Below are 20,169 nucleotides of genomic sequence, written 5' to 3' on the forward strand. Positions count from 1 at the left end.
CAGCTGACAGTCTCAGTCGAGTACTGACTTTGGTCTCAGGGTCTTTTTTGACAAGTAATATTCTCTGAGTAAGCAGGAAGGACAACACCAGCAGTTTATATTTTTAGGAAGTGAAGAAATTTTCTATTTATCATTCTCTAAAACCCCAATGTATTCCCTCTATTTAGACTGAGGGACTTTCAAGAATCTAGCCTGTGAAATGTGCTGCAGGATATTGTTAAGATGGTAGTTCATTATATCACAGATGGTCTTTTTTATGTGGATGCAGGTGACTACTTTCATTCTGGTATTAGAGGATGAGTAATAATTGTGCTGTTTATAAACATCCTGTGTATTTTTATGTTAATGACCCTGATTATCTCTTTGCATTCGCCACAAGAAAGCCAACTCCAAAATCTGTATCCCACCTCTCACAAATGTAAGATTCCTACATTGTGAAAGCTAATTTAATTCTGACTCTATCTTACTTTTTCTTTATTTCCATCCTTCCTTTCTCATCTTCAGCTTCTTGTTTTAGATTTTACATATTTTTTGTTGCTTTTCAACGTGTCACTTTAAATCTTTTCTAGAATAGGGGAAGATACGTATAAACACACAGAGAAGAAATTATGAAAACATAGCACAAGATCATTTGAGCTTGACACATAGAATTTAAGTCACGGAAATTTGAAATCATTGTGGATATGAAATGAAGCACTGGATATTTAAATTTTTAATCCCAGATTCCATCACTTGTCATTTCTGTGGCCTTGTAAATGTCTCATAAATAGAGATTTCTGCTCTGAAAAAGTTTTTTAGGAATTTGACCTGATGTTCAGAGGTAATGTGAGGACTAATTTGTTCATGTGCAGTATAAATTTTAAAGCTTAGATTCATGGAAAGGAAATTAGTATTGTTAACTACATTTTTGGGAGATAGGCAGGCTGGCGCTCCGTGCAAAATCACAAGTTGAATATTAACTCTGCCCCAGGAAGGGTCCCTTAACTGTAATACACTTCATTCACCACCAGCAAAAGCTGTGTTACAGTTCTTAGTGACACCAGCGTGGGGGCTTTTCTGACCTAATTAAAACTTTACAATGACTTTCACTAAAGCATTTCCTTCTTAATTTTTAGCTCTACTCCAAAGGTATTATTTAACAACATGACAACGTGCCTGTTGATTCTAACCATCCTAGTTAAATATGCAGAAGATGTTCACCAACATTTTGTCTGAAACCACTCCTTTTCGATTAGCTGTCAGCAAGAGACCGTCTCTGTTCCAAGTGAAACTAAGTCATTATCATTGATGCTTCAGCTTTTCTTTCATCTTATGGGCTCCAGGGCATTAAGATAATGATTCTGCTTCCCTTTTTCCCAAAGAGTAGTGGTGTCCACTCTGGTTCACTGAACATTTAAATTTTTGACTGCACAGACTGTTTAACCTGTTCAACTCCTTGTAGCTTCGTTTGGCAAGGGTAACTCGGGTCTATGTAAAATATACCATGCAGAACCAAGACGTTAGGCATCATTCATATAGTAGGTCCCTTCCCTTAGTAGAATCAATAATATCATCTAAGCTCCTGCTAGGTGATTTAAGGACCAGATTTTCTCATTTACTGGAGCCACCAAGAGGTTTAGGTGGGGATGGGAAGTCCTGGAAGGGTCAAGGTGGTAACTCCATTTTGCCTGTATGTACAGGAAATCAGCCAACTGAAGACAACCTCATCAGCACCATTTGGTTTTCCGGGACAGTGCCATATAAACAATGGTATTTTAATCAAACTTTTTCAATCAAAAGATCTTCGGCATTCTACTGGTAAATACAGTATTTTGTCTTCAGTTTTATAAGGACTGAAATAAACTTCCAAAAATTAGTACCCTACTTAATCGTTTATTAAATTAAAACAATGACTAAAAATTGTTTTGGTGTCGTATCTCACGAAATACTCCAACATGATGCTTAATTTGGAATGAATATATTCGATTTATTTTAATCATCCTCTGTATACAATCTCAATGTGTGTTTCAGCGAGTTTAAAGGTACAAGTAATAGGAGGCAACTTAACATGTTGGAGTTAACTTCAAAGCTGTGTTGATTTGGAGCAAACTTCTTTGTTCTTAACTTCACTTGTCTTGTCCATAAAATGTAGATAAATATTCTTATATTCCAAAGCCGTAGCAAAGTTTAAAGAAGATAATCTACATAAAACATAGAGCATACCACTTGGCATATTGTATGGACTCAATAAGAGGTAACTATTCATTATCTTAGTTTACTACAGAAACACAGTGTTATTCAATGATATAATAATTGATCTCTATTATGAGTTCCACATGCCATTTAAATGTTATGGCTGCTGCTTAATTAAATAGCATTATGATGTATGATGTGTATGTGTGGTAGCCACCGTAATTGGGACACAGCGTTTATAATTCAAGTTCTTGCTTCTTAGGGGCTAACTCGGAATTACCTTCAATGCTGCGGTGACTATTTGTTACATCGTCTCCTTGTGCACACCAGTGACAGTTTCTATGCAGTATATGTAAATACATGGAATTTCCAGGTCACAGGGTACATATGTATGTTTAAGTCTAGCAGGCACTACAAACACATTTCAAAGTCTTAATCCATTTTACAATCCTATTAGCAGTGTGTGAGAATTCTGGTTTCATTGTGTCTTTGCAAACACTTAATTTTATAAGACTTTAAAATTTTAGCCATTCTAGGGGTGCCTGGGTGGTTCAGTCTGTTGAGTGTCTGACTTTGGCTCAGGTCATGATCTCACGGTTCCTGAGTTCGAGCCCTGCATTGGGTTCACTACTGTCAGCACAAAGCCTGCTTCAGATCCTCTGTCCCCTCTCTCTCTGCCCCTCCCCCGGTTGCTCGCGCACTCTGTCATAAAAAATACTTAAAAAATATGTAGCTATTCTAGTGAATGGTGGCATATTATTGTGGTTCTCTTTGTCTCTTGAAATACTATCTCTTATTTAACAGGAGTTCTGAATTTTAATGAAGATTAGGTTATTGATCTTATATGGTAAGTGTTTGTTTTCCTGAAGAATTCAAAAACTCTCTGCCTCAAGTATGGTCATTAAAATATTATTTTTCTATATTAGTGCTTCCCACAAATGTATTGTTTTAACTTTTATGTTCAGATTTATAGTTCATATGGAATGGTATGGCATGAGATGAGGGGTCAAGATTCAAGTTTCCTCACATGGATGTAAAATTGACCCAGCATCAGTTTATTTAAACATCTATTCTTTCCTTACTGATATGCATTGCTGTATTTCTTATAAATGTCCCTATATATAGTGATCTGTTTCTTGGGTCTCTATTTTGTTTTATGTATCTATCTTTCTACAGACAGTCCCACACTGTTTTAATTATTATAGCTTTATAATAAGTCTTGATATCTGGGAATATAAGCTTCTAACTTGGTTTTTCTTCTTCAAAAAAAAGAAGATTGTTTTGGGTATTTCTGGCCTTCGACATTTCCAAGAAATTCTAGAATCCATTTCCACAAAAATATCTGCTGAAATTTTGATTTGGATCATATTGAATCTATACATAAATTTGAGAATTGACATTATGACAATATTAAATATTCCAATCCATGGAATGATATATTCCTCTACTTAGTCTTGTATAGTTTCCCTAACAGTGTTAAATGGTTATTTGTACAAAGGTCTCATATATTACATTTACTGTTACATTTAATATTCATAAGTACTTGGTGTTATTTTAAATAATATTTAGAAATGGTACTGTATGTTTATTTGTTGCTTGCATATAGAAATAAAATTGATTTTTGTATATTCATTTAGTTTCCAGTGACCTCGATAGATTCACTTTTTAAATCTAATAATTTAGGGGACTTTGGGTGGCTTAGTGAGTTGAGTGTCCAACTCTTGATTTTGGCTCAGGTCATGATCCCAGGGTCATGGGATTGAGCTTTGTGTGGGGCTCCATATTGAGGGTGGAGCCTGCTTTTCTCCCTCTTTCCCTCTGCCTCTCTCCCTGGCTTGTGCTCTTTCTCTCTCTAAAAATTTTTTTTAATTAAAAAATTAAAAAACCCCTAAATCTAACAATCTGAAGATTCTTTTGAATTTTCTATGTATACAATCATGCTGTTTGTGAATAAGACGGCAGCTATATATTCCTTTTCCGTTCCTGGCCCTTCATTTTCCCTGTCTTAATGTCTTCCTAAGACATCCTTTCAGTGCCAAATAGAAATGGAGATAGCAGACAACTTTGTCTCATTATTTTTTTAAATGTTTATTTATTTTGAGAGAGAGAGAGAGTGGGGGAGGGGCTGAGACAGAGGGAGAGAGAGAGAATCTCAAGCAGGTTCTGCATTATCAGCTCAGAGCCCAACATGGGGCTTGAACTCACAAACTGTGAGATCATGACCCGAGCCAAAATTAAGAGTCAGAGGCTTACCTGACTGAGCCACTCAGGCACTCCAACTTTGTCTCATTCTTATACAATGTGTCACCATTAAATATGATATTTCTTGTGAGCCTTTTGTGGCTACTCTTTATTAAATTATGGATATTCTCTTCTAATCCTAACTTGCTGAGAGCTTTTATCATGAATAGATATTAAATTTGTCAAATGTTTTTTCTGCATCTGTGAAGACAATCATATAGTTTTTCTCCAATAGTCTGTAAGGTGTTGAATTATATTGATTGATTACCTAATGTGCAGCCTAACCTTTTATACTTGGAAGGAATCCAACTTGAACATGATGTATTATCATTTTTGTTTATTACTAGATTCTTTGCTAACATTTTGTTTAGGATTTTACTTTTTTTTGTGGATGAGACAGAATAGCCTCTAACTTGCTTTCTTGAACATCCTTGTCAGGTGTTGTCACAGTCTTCTAAATTCAAAGTATGAGTTGAAAAGCATTCTCTTATGATCTAGGAAAATTAATAAAGGTTGGTGTTGTTTTTCTTTAAATGCTTGGGAAATTTTGTTGGTTCTGGGGCTTCCTTTGTGAGTATGTTGTTTTTAGGATGTATTTTCTTGTTTGTTTGTTTGTTTTACATAGATCTATCATCAATTTTAAAAAAGCAGAGGATTTATAAACACAGCAGGTGTTCAAAGTTAAGGTAAAAATGAGAGGAGATATTTCTAGAACTTTCTTATGAATATGTATGTATATATGTATTTATTCATGTATTTAATAGTCAATCTAAGTTGAGCATTGATTATATATGAAGGCTGTAAAGAATCAATGATTAGTTTTGATCAAGGATGTGAAGTGTTCAAAGTGATATTTTATGTAGGTTAATTGGGTGGTGATGTGTCCCCCAAATTAGATAGGGCAGAAATTAGAGGTAGAGGGACAGATGGGGGCTGTTGCAATAATCCAAACATAAAGTACGAAGGACTTGAGTTTAGATAACAATTGTAGAAATACTCAGGCAGAGAGAAAGTTGCTGAAGGAAGAAACAATAGGATTTGTCGGCTGATTGAAAGTAAACAGGGAGAAAGGGGCGCTTCCGTGTTGACGAGAAGTCTTGAGTCTGGGTGATAAGAAACCAAGCAAGTAAATGAGTTTCCAAGACATGACAGAAAGCAAGCTTTCTAATGGGAACATATATTTCCTCATTCTCATAAAGTCGATGATATTTCTCAAACTCCAGTCTCTGCATTTTCTTTGCTGTTTATTTTTATTTCAGGGCCTTAGCATCAGACCTGGAATTTCAGTGTCGGGAGCCGGCTGGCTCACTGTACCTTTTAGTCAAAACCGTAGGCAGGAAAACTGTACCTTTTAGTCAAAAGCAGGTGGGCAAGACCGTGTTAGAAGGCAATTACCCTTTTAACTGTCATCTTCTCTACTCTGATGGTATTTAATTCTGAGCTTCACAGGCAGAACTCATTAATAGCTTTTCTTTCTCACATGTCTATGAACAGGGAAAAAACTGATAAAAATTTAAAACTGCGGTGGGCTAATTATTGTAACTAAGTTTGCAGTCGATAATTGAAATTCACAGAACAGAATAAACATATCAAAATGTAATTGCAGATGGGGGTGATTACATTGAAAAGAAATCTATTCATCTGGAACATGGTATTATCATGAGAAAGACCAATAAGCAGTAGTTCATTTAGGCTACATGCAATATCTAAATTTGTTTACTTGAGGCATAAATATCGACCAATGATAAACTCATGTCAGTATTATCTGTTGTTCACAGTGTAACACATTTTGATATAAGATACTGAAAAAGTATTATCATTGCACTCTATACCCTGCCTTTTTGAGGGAATGTACCAATATGTAAAGAGAAATTTGCCTGTAGCTGTGATTTTCCCACCTGTACAGAAACAAACATTTTCTAGCTTTCTGGCCCACAGATTTAGAAGTGGTGAACCCTTCCATTATCCTTGTTCTAAATGATGTCTAGTCTCTCTTCAGTGACTGAATTTAGATTTTTTGACCTATAAGACACCACAAGTGTCTGCCCTACTCCACAGGAAGTTTTCATGAACTCACTTAAGGGAATAACAGCTTCTGTTTATTCGGTTCTTACCACATGCCTAGTAGTCTACACAGTCATTTCATTGAGTCCTCAAAGATACCTGATTTTTCAGGCAAGGAAGCTGAGACTTGGCCGGCCCCTATCACTTGCCCTTGGTCCTAGTGTTGGAATGTACAGAGAAAGGATATAACTGGAGTCTTCTCAACTCTGAGCCCACATGCCCACTCTTGTTCTTTGCATCCCATCCCATCTCTTTATATGGTCATTGAAAAAATTAACGTTTATTTTTGGCATCTTTATAATAAGGTTGCAGGCTCCTGAGAGCAGGACGATGGCTTGTTCATCTGTGTAAAATAGAAAGTTAACACCTAATCTGTATGCCTTCTGTGACTTCAGAAATGTCTGACATATCTAGAGGAATAGGGGACTAGGCCATGTCTTGGGGGGGAGATGTGTCTGAGCTGAGGGGCTAAGAAGATTCAGGAAGGTTCTTTTCCTTTTAAGCAAGGAAGATGAAGGTTTGCAAACTTGGTCCAAGAACAACGATGGTGGAGATACTATTTTGAATATGTCAGGGTCTGTGTTACTCAGGTTGCTCCTCACTCAGCGCTGCGTGGTTTTGGCCATTTACCTCTTTCCGGAAAGTTCTGAGCAGAGGAAGTTGTAACAAAGTGGAGAGCTATATTCTTTGAATGCCTGAGCAGCGTGCGAGAATTGGGCAATGGAGATAGTAGTTACAGCGGTGGTAGTAGAAGTTGTTACTTTTCCTCCCCCTGTAAAAAGGGAATATCTTGGAGTTTTACTCATAAGTAAATGGATGCAAATGTTTTTGTTTGTTTGACTGCTGAGGGAGCCGAGGCTTCCATAAATCTCCCACCCGTCAACTGGCAGATGAGGGAGGAGTATTTCTCTCCCCTGTAGGGTGGAATGGAGGAGAAACCACTTCTTGCCGATGGCAGGTGATGTCGCAGCTTCACCCTGGTACTTTATCCAATTTCTAACCTTTGCCGGGAACAGCAAGGCTGCTTTCACGTGGGCACGACTGGTCATGGGGAGGAGAAAGCTGCTGCTGGTTAATCGGGAATTGCATTTGGAAGCACAAGTGAAATAGCCCCTTGAGCTCTTCTGAATTATGAGGGATTTGAAAAGGGCCAGGGATGCCCAAATTCTGCAGACAGGGTTGCTCTCGACAGAATATCGTCATTGTGCATTATTATTGCATATTTGCATTTGTGCCATGGACCTCACTCAGTGCCTCAGACACCGAAGGTGAATGTTCAGGCAATAGATATATATTTTTAATTTAAAGGCACTAGAAGGAGGATCTAGTTTTCATGATTCAACCTAAGGTTCTGTCAGGTTCAGAGTAGGAATAGAAGCCACTTTAGATATTTTAAGTACAGAGAAATTTAATATAGGGAATGAGTGGCTCACAAAATATTTGGAAGTACTGGACAACTGGCTGCCAGTTTCTGATTCTCGGCACCGTTCAGAATTACCCCACCTTGGGAAGTTCTAGAAGCTGTTACCTCTGAGGTCCCATCCTGGAACCAGGTGGGGTCAAGATGTTGATGCAGCTGCTTCTGTTCTCTGGCTTCAAGTGTATTTCTTGCCCAGGGAGCTGAAGAATGACACCATGGCTGTGACCCAGAGCTTAGGAAGCCACATCAGGAAGTCTTGCTGCTGCTGTTATCTCTAACATGCCTTCTCAATATCCAGAAAGCTGGAGAAGGGACACTGGAATGCTACTGCAGAGACAGCTCATGTTTTCCCAACCACACAGGCCAGCAGAACCCAATAAAAATGCAGAAAGCTGGTCCCCACCTCACTTCTGCCTTGCAGTCTCTGTGTGAATTCCACTTGAGCGGCAAAGGAGTATAAGAAATGTAGTTTAGAGTTTCCAAAATCTCCAAGTAGAAGGAGGAGGAGGGCACAAGTGGAGGTGGAGTGAATTGACTCACGGTGGTCAAAGAGCAAGCCGCTCAAATCTCAGGCTCAATTTCTTCATCTGAAAATGAGAATAATAATAACAGCACCTATCACCAAAAGCTGTTGTTGGGATAAAGCAAGGCAAGAAAAAGATATATCATCTATAAAATACTATATTAAACTTGGCATGATTTGCTATGCTCTGCAAATCATTAGTGCAACAAAGATTTATATTTCAGGCATGGTTCTAGGCATGTGGGATGGATCCCCAAACAAAACAGACAAACATCTCTGCCATGAAGAGCTTAGCTTTTTATGGGGACAAAACTTGGCAGTGATAAGTCCATCATACAGTATTTTAGAAGGAGAAAGCTTATGTGGGTGAGGGGTGGGGGGAGAGCACATATGGGGGATGCCAGAAGTGAGGCTGGCTCACTGGGAAGGCGGGATTTGAGCAAAGGCTTGGAGAAGTGCAGACATGAGCCAAATTAATGCTGAGAAATTTGAGGGAAGAATTCTAGCAAAGGCACTGATAAGGCAGCACGCCTGGTGTGTCAAAAGGAAAAAAAAAAAAAGCAGCAAGGAAGTCAAAGGAGCTCCAGAGAAAAGTAAAAAAAAAATGAGAGTATGAGGTGCTGAGGCCAGAGGGGTTACGGGCGCTGGATCACATCTGTGGGTCGGTGGGGAGGTCTTGCTTTGAGTGAGATGTAAAGCCCTTAGAAAGTTCTGATGGGAGGGAACATGGTACTAGTTACATTTTCAAGGATCACAGAATAGACAGATACACACCCTTCTCCAATAATACATAGCGACATACTCATCAATGCAGAAACCATTTAACAAATACTTATTAGGAACCTATTATGTGTAGACATAGTACTGTGTGTGCCAGAGTACCATGGTCAGCAAGACTGATGCCAGTTCCACTAGTGAGGTTTAATCTACTGACAGGCAAGCAGGATCTCAAGGGTTAGCCAAAGACCTGGAGCCATGATAGGCTTTGAGGATGTGGGGGGAATGTGGGGGAAAGGTGGAGACTGCACCGGTAAGGCGCTACAGCGGTAAGTCAAATACAGTCCTAAAGCTCTTAACATTTTCTGGAAAAGAACATCCTGTATACACATTCAATATGTTAATGACACTGAAGCTGTTGGGCAACAAGTTTTGAAAAGTGTCAAATTTGAATAATTGCTGCACTGAACAAAGCACTGACGTTCAATGGAATGAACTGGAAAACTTACGGACACCTCACATGATTGTCGTTAGGCAATTATGGCATCAGATGAGCTGCAGAATAGAAATGAAGTATATATCTGTTATCCCATCGGGTGGTACAGAAGCATTCCTATAGCATTGCACATCTGCTATTAACATCATTCGGGTTTGCTCTGCAATTACCCAATTGTGTGATTTCTACTCTTTCAGTAATCTCATCTCGTAAGATTTTATCATTCACATTTACCCTGCCTAAGCCACTGAGATAATTCTCATGTCTCAATAGGCAGACTGGCGGAACAGCGGGTTCATCAACGCTGCCCTCCCCACCCCCCAGTTTGTGAGTTGCTTCTCAGATCTGTCCTTTTATTCTCTCTTCTCTAAAATCTTGATTTTTGGTCACCGGAATAAAGGGCTGCATTAGCTATTTTTTGTTTTAGATCTCACTATCAAATCACTCTCTCTCCACAGACAATTTAGGACATCTAGAGAGAAATAGCTTTTGAGGTATAAAGAAAATATTGGATGGTTATAAACCATCACATGTCAAATGACTGGGGTCCTGGGTGTTTGAACGTTTAATTTTCTTTGGCCTCGTTTCCTAATGTGAGCTCCCCTGATTGGGTTACCAGAGGTCAGACACGAGCTTTATTGCTGGGGGAGGTGTAATAATTGTTTGGAGATTGATTAACTCTGGGCCAAAATAAATCACTAAACACGCGGAATACTGTATCGTTGCCCTGTTGACGTATGGGGTGTGTTGACACACACATTCTTATATATATCACAGCTGGGATTAGGTAAGGCAAAGGAGGTGCCCAGGGTGCAAAATTTAAGGAGGCACTTCCTTTCTGGCTGGTGCAAGTATGATGTCATTTTTTTTTAATATTTATTTATTTTTGAGAGAGAGAGTGCAAGCAGGGGAGGAGCAGAGAGAGAGGGACAGGATTCAAAGTGGGTTCTGTGCTGAAAAGCAGCTTCAACGCAGTGAGTCTCAGGCGGGGCTCAAACTTATGAACCGTGAGATCGTGACCTGAGCCTAAGTCACCCAGGTGCCCCTGGGGTGTCATTTCTGAAGACTGCTGGCCAACCTTCACTTGTGGTGCCTCCTTAAATACAGTACCCGGATGCCTTGCTTGCTTTACCCTAGTCTTGTCTTTTGATTTCCAGCTAATCATGTCGTGTCAAGGATATGAAACTTTAATATATTTTTGTATGCTCCTCACTCTAGGAGGGAGTTCTCTGCTGGATCCTCCAGTATTCCCCCATAAATATTTACATATCTATTTTAGGCTAAAGGCTCTTCTCTTGGGTTTCCTCCTGGATGCCCACCCCCCCCCCCATTTGTAATCCCATAGCCCTTGGCATGGACACCTGTCTGTCTGACACCTATCTCTCTCCAAATTTCACAATCTTTGAGGAGAGGGATGATGTCATATATGTGTCTGTGTCCCTAGTACCTAGCCCTGGGCCCTATATATAGCAAGCCCTCCATAAATGTTTAGTGAATAAATGAAAAAGTACTGTAGTCAAAAAGCACTGTATGTGTAGAAGCAGTCATTTTGAACTCAACCACATTTAAAAAAGCAGATCTCCTCCCAGATGCAAACGAATCCTAATTGTGTTCCACAGAGGGACAATTTGCCATTACTGTCTGTTGACTGTGTAAGTGAAATAAAGTAAAAAAATGATTTCTGGAAAAGAGATACCTAAAATGTCAGGCACATTATTATCTAAGGCTTAGCCAGCTGCCAGCTAATTACCTTAGCCACAGGTTCTAGAGTAAACACAGATGCAACTGAAGTAATTACCACCAGAAAGCAAAAACACTTCCACTGTGGCCCAGGAAAGGCAGCTTTGGGTGGCTCTTTGTAGGGAACCGAGGCAGGCTGGAGAGGTAGGTGGATCAGGGAGCGATCCAGCCATCTTGATGGGAGGCTGGGAGGTGGAACGATTTGAGAAAGAAAAAGTGACTGAGGGTCATGGAAACTTCCGGTCCCTATTTGAAGGTCTGTCACACAGAAGGGAGTTTATGGCAGAGACCACTACCTGCAGTTATAATACAAAAACAAAAACAGGAATGCCTGGTGGCTCGGTTGGTTGAGTGTCTGACTCTTGATTTCAGCTCAGGTCATAATCTCAGGTCATGAGATTGAGCCCCGCCCACATATGCTCCACGCTGCATGTGGAGCCTGCTTGGGATTCTCTCTCTCTCTCTCTCTCTCTCTCTCTCTCTCTCTCTCTCTCTTATTCTCTCTTTCTCTCTCTCCCCCTATCTCCCTCTGCTCCTCCCCTGCTCACTTGCCCTCTCTCTCTAAAACAAAACAAAAATATATACCAAACCTCAGCCTATTATCTGTATAATCATAGATTTCTTGTATTAGCTCCTGCCCAAGTCAGGCACCTCTCCCTGACTGCACAAAAGAGGAGACCAAGGGTTGGAGGGAGCACATTACGTGTCCAAGGCCATACAGGGACTGAATGTAGATTCAAATTATTCGTTGCAGAGCCTGTGTTCTGTTCTCTATGTTAGTCTGGGCATCACTGGCCATCGGTCAGTTGGGATCTGCCCATGAGAAATGGAGCTCTCAACTGGGTGTTGTATGTAAGTGATGAATCACCAAATTGTACTCCTGAAACTGTTATTACATTATATATTAACTAACTTGGATTTAAACAAAAAAAAATTTTTAAAGGCAATGAAAACAGTTAAAAAAAAAATGGAGCTTTCAGTCCAACTTGCACCGGTGGAGTACCTTACAGCTTGCAAAGCACTTTGGTACGTGTTACAACAACAAGTCTCTGAATCAGGTGCAAAAAGGAACTAAATCCTACTATAAGGACTGGCTAGTTCAGAGTCACACAGCCAGGTATTAGCTGAGCTGCAATTCTGGCTTTATATCTGGCTCCACGGGAACACTTCCCAGCAGGGACTTTTAGGAAATGCTGGAGAGGCTGTTCCTTTACCAAGAGGGAGGCTGGTAAACAAGCCCAAGTTTCTGTGATCCTCAACTGCTTATACTTAACTTTTATAACACCCATCATAAAAAAGGGAATAAAGGGAGAGTTATTTCAGTGTGGGAGGCTCCAGGATAATAGTGTCGAGTATAAGTGGGCTTCCAAATGGAGTAATCCTATACAGGCAGTAGCAGCGGGTCGGCAGAGGGCATCGGCAATATAAATTTGTATAAAATAGTGAACAACAAAAAACCAAAACCAAATTATGTGAAAAAAATGAGGTGAAAATTTGTGAAATATGATTCCCTGCAAAATGGAATATGGAACCATTCTAGATGCTGGAGTATACTTTTCTAAATATTTTTTTTAATGTTTATTTATTTTTGAGACAGAGGGAGACAGTGCGCGAGTGGGGGAGGGGCAGAGAGAGAGGGAGACACAGAATCTGAAACAGGCTCCAGGCTCTGAGCTGTCAGCACAGAGCCCGATGCGGGGCTTGAACTCACAAACCATGAGATCATGACCTGAGCCGAAGTCGGACGCTTAACCTACTGACCCACCCAGGTGCCCCTGGAGTATACTTTTCAATGAATTTTTAAGACCATGAGAGCTTTATCGTAAAGGGAATATTATCTGATATAAATGAACTTTTAGTTAATGGACATCTTCAGTCATCAGATAGATATTATATCATCTATATCATCCATATCTATCTATACCTAATGTTTATATCTATTCTTTATCTATATCTATATCTACTCTTTATTCCAGAGATATTTTCTATTGCGTTTAATTTTTTCAAATAAAATTTAGTGGACTTTTTTTTTGTGTGATGTCCTGGTAAGAGGTTAGGTTTGTTAGAAATGTAGATTTCAAAACATCTAAAAGATGTCAAGAGGGAGATTGGCTATTGAAGCAATGTACCTCTGGGCAGCACTGACTTTTTGAGATCAAAACAATCCAGATGAGGCCCACAGGTTTACTTTCCAAAAATGCACTGATTGGTTACCGTGGAGGTGGTTGGGCTCTGGAGGACTGATGCATAACCACGGAATATGTGAGACTAATTGGTAAGCTCCTTCACCAGAATGGAATATTTATGTAAATGGTTAATGCATGTCTACCTCATTAAAGGAGTCAACCTAGGGGTCAAAATAACACTCAGAAAACTGTTCAGGATGACTAAAGAAAGAGATTGGGATGCTCTCATCATCATACTTTGTAATTACACATCTTATTGTATGATTATTAGTTTATTTTTTTGCCCTCTATTTAAAAAAAATTTTTTTTAACGTTTATTTATTTTTGAGACAGAGAGAGACAGACAGAGCATGAACGGGGAAGGGGCAGAGAGAGAGGGAGACACAGAATGGGAAGCAGGCTCCAGGCTCTGAGCCATCAGCCCAGAGCCCGACACGGGGCTCGAACTCACGGACCGAGAGATCGTGACCTGAGCCGAAGTCGGACGCCCAACCAACTGAGCCACCCAGGCGCCCCTTTTTGCCCTCTATTTAGGTTATTTTACTTGCCATAGTCTGTCCAGTGTCTAACACATGGACTTAGGCATGTAGTAGGCACTTGATAAACATTCTTTCAAATGAATGAGTAGGTGGTGTCGTTAAACAGTGATGCCATCATGCAATCACCCATCCTGGGGACTGGATTTCTCTTGAGCACTGGTCAACATACTCTCCATCCTGGGCAATATAGGAAACAGATGACATATATACTCTCTGGTTCCTTTTTTACTATAATCATCTTTACTTCATATCTAGCAAATCATTATTATACAACTACTAAGATGCAATTGAGTAAATTACAAGTGTCATCATATCATTTTCTTTCCAGATCTCTGGGATTCCTCAGGGTAAGAGCTGTATGTTCATTATCTGAACGTTCTATTCCCTGGTGCTCAGCAACAGTGTCAGATGCATGATGAATATTTGTTGAGTGAGTAGATGATTACCTTACTGAGAATATACCTAGTTGAGGGATAGAAAATAATGGTGCTGTCATTGTTTCCTCTTATGTCATGGCAGATGTCTCTATGTGATCATGGAACTCTTTCCCACTGAGGTTAGATGGGATCATGGCCTCCTTCCTCACCAAAGCTCCAGGCAGAGTGAGCAATTTACTGGAGTTGATAAGTTGAAATCTGTTTCTTGTCTCTGTCTTATTATCTTAGTTGGACCTTGGGGGTCACCCATTTAGGGGTGTTACACTGGTTAGGATTCAACAATTTGCATTTGTCACTCTTTACAATTCACTGTGGTACATGTTGGGGACATGAAAATGTATACTGTAAGAATATGCTCCTCATCTTTTAAACAGCTCATTCTACAGTGAGGAAGAAAGATCCCCAAACTCACGATGATAAAGTAGTATGATATTTGCTATACTAGAAGCACATATAGGAGATATAGGAACATAGGAAGGGCGAAATATATTATCTCAGGGAAAGCATGTGTGTGTGTGTGTGTGTGTGTGTGTGTGTGTGTTGGGAAGGCACATAGGGGAAATTCAAAAAAATATGTGGAGAGGAAGTGCTAATTGAACTGGATTTGAAGAATGAGATAAATCACATGGGGCAGATTATTTCAGATAGGAATGAACAGGAATAAAGACACACTAAGTATGAATGCACATCCCCTCCATAATGTGTGCATCAGCAGCATGCCATGTTTGTGGGGTGATACTGTTTGGACCAAATAAATGGGTCCATTTATGTTGAAATTTTAGCTTCTGGAGAATATATTTTGGGTAGATTCCCTTCTTGGTGTATTTGAGATCAAACCACATAAACTCATCTACAAATTCAGCTGGCCCTGCCTATAATGCATGCCAGAAGTAGTTTTATGGTGTTTGTATGTTATAAAGGAGAAAGATTTTTGCACACTGTATGGCAAAGCCATAATTTTGCTGAGCCTGTTAGAAAACTCTAATCCAATAATTAAATAGATATCTTATGTTTGACATAATATAAATCAGATATCCAATTATCACTGAAGTTTCCACTTTCCCACTGGTGGTTTTGGTGTTTCTGGGACCAAGGATTACACATCCAGATCTGGTCCCCTCCCATACACTCTGATCATGTCCTGATTCTGTCCACATTCCCCACCTTCCCAAAGTTCTGGGGTCAAGAAGAGTGAAAGTAAAGATGAGGGGATGGGGTCAGGGAAAGGTAGCTTTTAAGATTGGGGCAGTTTAATTAAATATCTAAAGAAGTTCTGGAGATCCCCCTTTAAACTTAATAGATTTGGAAATGCACTCCTTTTCTTCAAAACGAAATCTATTCCTCCTCTATTCCTGTCCTTTCCACTCTTTCTGTCCTCCACATTGGAAACCTCATGGATTTTCTTTACTTTTTCTCCCTCACATCTATGTAGCTAATTAATTCTGGTAATTTTACTTTAAAAATGTACCCTAAATGTTACCTTTTTTCCTCCACGTTTCTTTACTGCCTTATTAACTCTCTCATTTTATTATTATTAATTTTATCTTGGTTACCATCACCATAGCCCTCTAAACTGGTCTCCCAGCCCCTAGAATACCTGGAGCTCCCCTGCTCGAGTTATGATCCAATAAACTTATGATCCAGTACAGTCTAACAAGCCATCCCTGTAGATGATCAAGTTCAAACTCCCTCAGGACCTATGTGGATCATGAGCTCCCTGAAGACAGGACATGTTTGTCTTACTCATCTAATGTAGTGTGCGTTGTAGGTCCTCCCTAATATTTTTGAATATGATTAGCGCAAAGTTTTTCATAATCTAGCCTGAATATATCCTGTCAGAACCATTCCCCTCACCCCTATTCCCCATCATGTACACCAAACTCTAGTTCCACCCAATTTCTCACCTTTCTCTAAAAATGCTATATCCTTCCACAGTGCCATGTCTTTCCTTTGGCTGGATTTCCCTTTGTTTCTTCTCCTTCTAGAAACTGGTACTTCTTTAGATAAAGCACAAATCTCTAAAGTAAAATGATAAGTCCACTCTACTCCTTCTGCCTTAGGATGTTCTGTCATTCACACAAACCTAGTCTATGTTAATAAAATGCTTATGTATTTGCTCTCCACACCAATTTTTACTCTCTGACTTCTTCCTTCTATGAGTATAAAATGGGAATAGTTTATAAATATTTTGTGTAGAGTTTAAGAAAGATATTTATCCAACAAGTTCTGAAAGAGACAAATGACCTAGCAAAGATAGGTTTAGAGAAAATAATTAGACCAAACCCAGTCATCATGTGTCTATATAGTTTTAAGGCAGAGAAAATCTGAAAAAAAAAAAAAAAAAAACAAACTGTCCCCAAAAGACTCCTCTATATTAGTTAAGAACTTGTAATGGGTAAAGGATGCAGCCTCTCCCCTGACCCCACCCTGTATATCTTTGCTATCCTTCTTACTCTTGTATTTTCTAGGAGAAATCATTACTGTTACTATTCCTGAACCTGAGTTATCAGTAATTCTCATCTACTTTTCTCTTGCCTTTTCTTTTTCTCAAATATTTGAAACAGAGCGGTCAACTGTCAATGATGAAAAATAAATACTGAATGCTATATTAGGAAGTGTGATGAACAAATACATATATAGAAGGTGAAGCGGTCCACCACTATATGCCAACTCTATTATGGATGATAGAAAATGTGAGAAAAAAATATATTGCAGTGGGCATTCGGGGAACATTGAGATTCTAAAAGATGCATAAATGTACAGTCAAGTAGAAGACAATGATGAACCCAGCTGGCTGGGCAGATATGAGCAAACCTTAAGCGCTAACTTTACTGAAAGAGGGCAGTGACACTTCCAATATATTTCTACTCTGTCAATATGATAGTCAAATGAAAAATGAAAAAGAGAGGAGACTCAATGATTTTGTGTCCCTGGAGCTAATGTGTATTCAGGGATGTATTTAGAAGGCATGAGAGTGGCACGACCATGTCTCCTCTTGCTAGTGTTCCTTTGTCTATAACCCCTTGTAACTTGTCTGTTGTGCCTCCATGTTTCTTTGCAGCTGTGCTTAATTCCAGATAAGCCCCTTCCCCAAAGCAGAGAATAACATCCTAGGAGGCAAGAAAAGGAAATACAGTAAAACCTTGGATTGCGAGTAACTTGTTCTGTGAGAGTTTGGCAAGGCGAGCAAACATTTCTAATAAATTTTAACTTGATAAACAAGCAGCATCTTGCAATGCGAATAATAAGGGATGCTGAGCGTCACGTGATCACAACTGATTCAATGGTTCTTGAAATGCGCTTTGAGGGGCGCCCGGGGGGCTCAGTCGGTTGAGCCTCAGACTTCGGCTCAGGTCATGAACTCACGGTTTGTGAGTTGGAGCCCCGCGTCAGGCTCTGTGTTGACAGCTGGGAGCCTGGAGCCTGCTTTGGATTCTGTGTCTCTTTTGCTCTCTGCTCATCCCCCGCTTGTGCTCTGTCTCTCTCTGTCTCTCAAAAATAAATAAATGAATGTAAAAAAAATTTTTTTAAATAAAAAAAGAAATGCACTTTGATACACAAGTGCTTTGGATTACAAGCATGTTTCTGGAATGAATGATGCTCACAAACCTGGATTTTACTATAAATACAATGCAACATAATTTTACCAAGTGCTTTCTGTGTGCTAAGCACCAGGCTAGGCTTCAAAAGCATGAAAAAGGAAAAAGAAACAATTGAAGAAGCATTCAGTCTTGTTGGAGAAATAAGAGTGAGGTCATTGAAACAACTGAAAGTTGATAAAAACAATGTTTCACTTTTAAGGAGCTACCTCATAAGTACAGTTGACAAAAAGAGAAGGGTGGGGTTAGTGCTGCAGGAGGAGTAGAATAAAAACATCAGGAAAGAGGTGAGGATAGAGTGTAGTTAGAAAAAGAATAAAATGTAGAATTGCATAGAGAATAAAAGAACAGTTAAGTGAATCAATGTAGAGTGAACGATCAGTAAAAAAAAATAATAATAAATGGGTTGATATAAAAAGGAGAATGATTTTTAATATTGGAGAAATAAGTATAGGTAATGTTTAATTATTTTTTATAGTGGGGAGTTTATTTAGAAGAACTAATTGTGCTTTTAACTTATGCTTGAACTCTGTAAATAAAGAAACAAAAGTACTAACCATCTTTATATTTTCTCATAAAACTAGTACATTGCAACTGAAAAAAAAAAGGAATAAGATTAAAGTGGGTTTCAAAGCAACTGTCAAGCTTCTGCTATCATAGAACAGCAATTTTTTCATGAAAACATTGAACACAATTTTATCACTCGTGCCCAGGGTGATATTCATAGGTAGAAAATAATACTTTACAAATATTAAAATTGTATTATTTCTATAGATAATCACCTAACTCTACTTTGGCTCAAAAACACATGATCTATAAATTATGACTATAATATAGTGTAAGTGGATGACAATTTATAGACAGAAAGTCTTATGAGAATGGCAATTTAGACTTCACACGGATGAGCTCTCCATTGTTTCATGACAAATTACCCCCAGACTTAGTAGCTGAAAACAACACGTTTTTTATTATCTCACAGTGCCTGTGGGTCAGAAGTGTGGGAGGAGCTTGGCTCGTTGATTCAGACTCGGGGTCTTTCCCGTTACAGTGAAAACCTCGGTAGGGGCTGCAGTCATCTGGGGGCTTGGCCAGGGCTGGAGGATCCACCCGCGCGGTGACGCTCTCTCACATGGCTGTCGATAAGAGGCCTCAGCTCATTGCTGGATGTTGGGAAAAGGCCCCAGTTCCTCACCACGTGGACCTTTTCACAGGGGCTGTTTCGGTGCCCCTGGGAGAGTGTAGCTGGGTTTTTCCAGAGACAGCCATCCAAGACGGAGGAAGGCAGAAGCCACATTATCTTCCATAACCTAATCTCGGAAGTTGTACACCATCTATTCTGCCATATAATATTTGTTAGAAGTGATTCACTAAGTGTACCCCACGTGCGAGGGGTGGGGGAGAGGAATAAAACTCTACCTCCTGAACGCTGAAGTACCAAAGAATTTGTGGATGTATTTTAAAACCACCCCCCCCCCAACATGATCTTAACATCTTTTCGTAAGAATGTATTTAATAAGTGAATCACAAACTTATTTCCACTGGCATTAAATATTCATGGAATGCAAAAAGGCATCAGGGAGTGACAAAAATGGGGGGGCTGGGTGGCTCAGTCAGTAAAGCATCTGACTCTTGATTTTGGCTCAGGTCATGATCATGGTTTGTGAGATGGAGCCCCGTGTTGGCTCTGTGCTGACAGTGTGGAGCCTGCTTGGGGATTCTCTCTCTCTCTCTCTCTCTCTCTCTCTCTCTCTGCCCCTCCCCCACTCATGTGCCTGCACTCCTGCGTGTGCATACACACTTTCTCTAAGGAGGGCACTTGTTGGGATGAGCACTGGGTGTTATACGTAAGTGATGAATCACTGGGTTCTACTCCTGAAACCAATTATTACACTGTATGTTAACTAACTTAAATTTAAATTAAAAAATAAATTGATAAAATAAAATATCATTGGATTTGTGTGATTGAAGAAAGATCCTCCTCAGCTTCTCACATCCTTTAGAAAACAAGTTACAGTACCCTAAATCTTCACCAAAT

The sequence above is a fragment of the Acinonyx jubatus genome, chromosome B4, assembly GCF_027475565.1.
Source record: "Acinonyx jubatus isolate Ajub_Pintada_27869175 chromosome B4, VMU_Ajub_asm_v1.0, whole genome shotgun sequence".
Lineage (NCBI taxonomy): Eukaryota > Metazoa > Chordata > Mammalia > Carnivora > Felidae > Acinonyx > Acinonyx jubatus.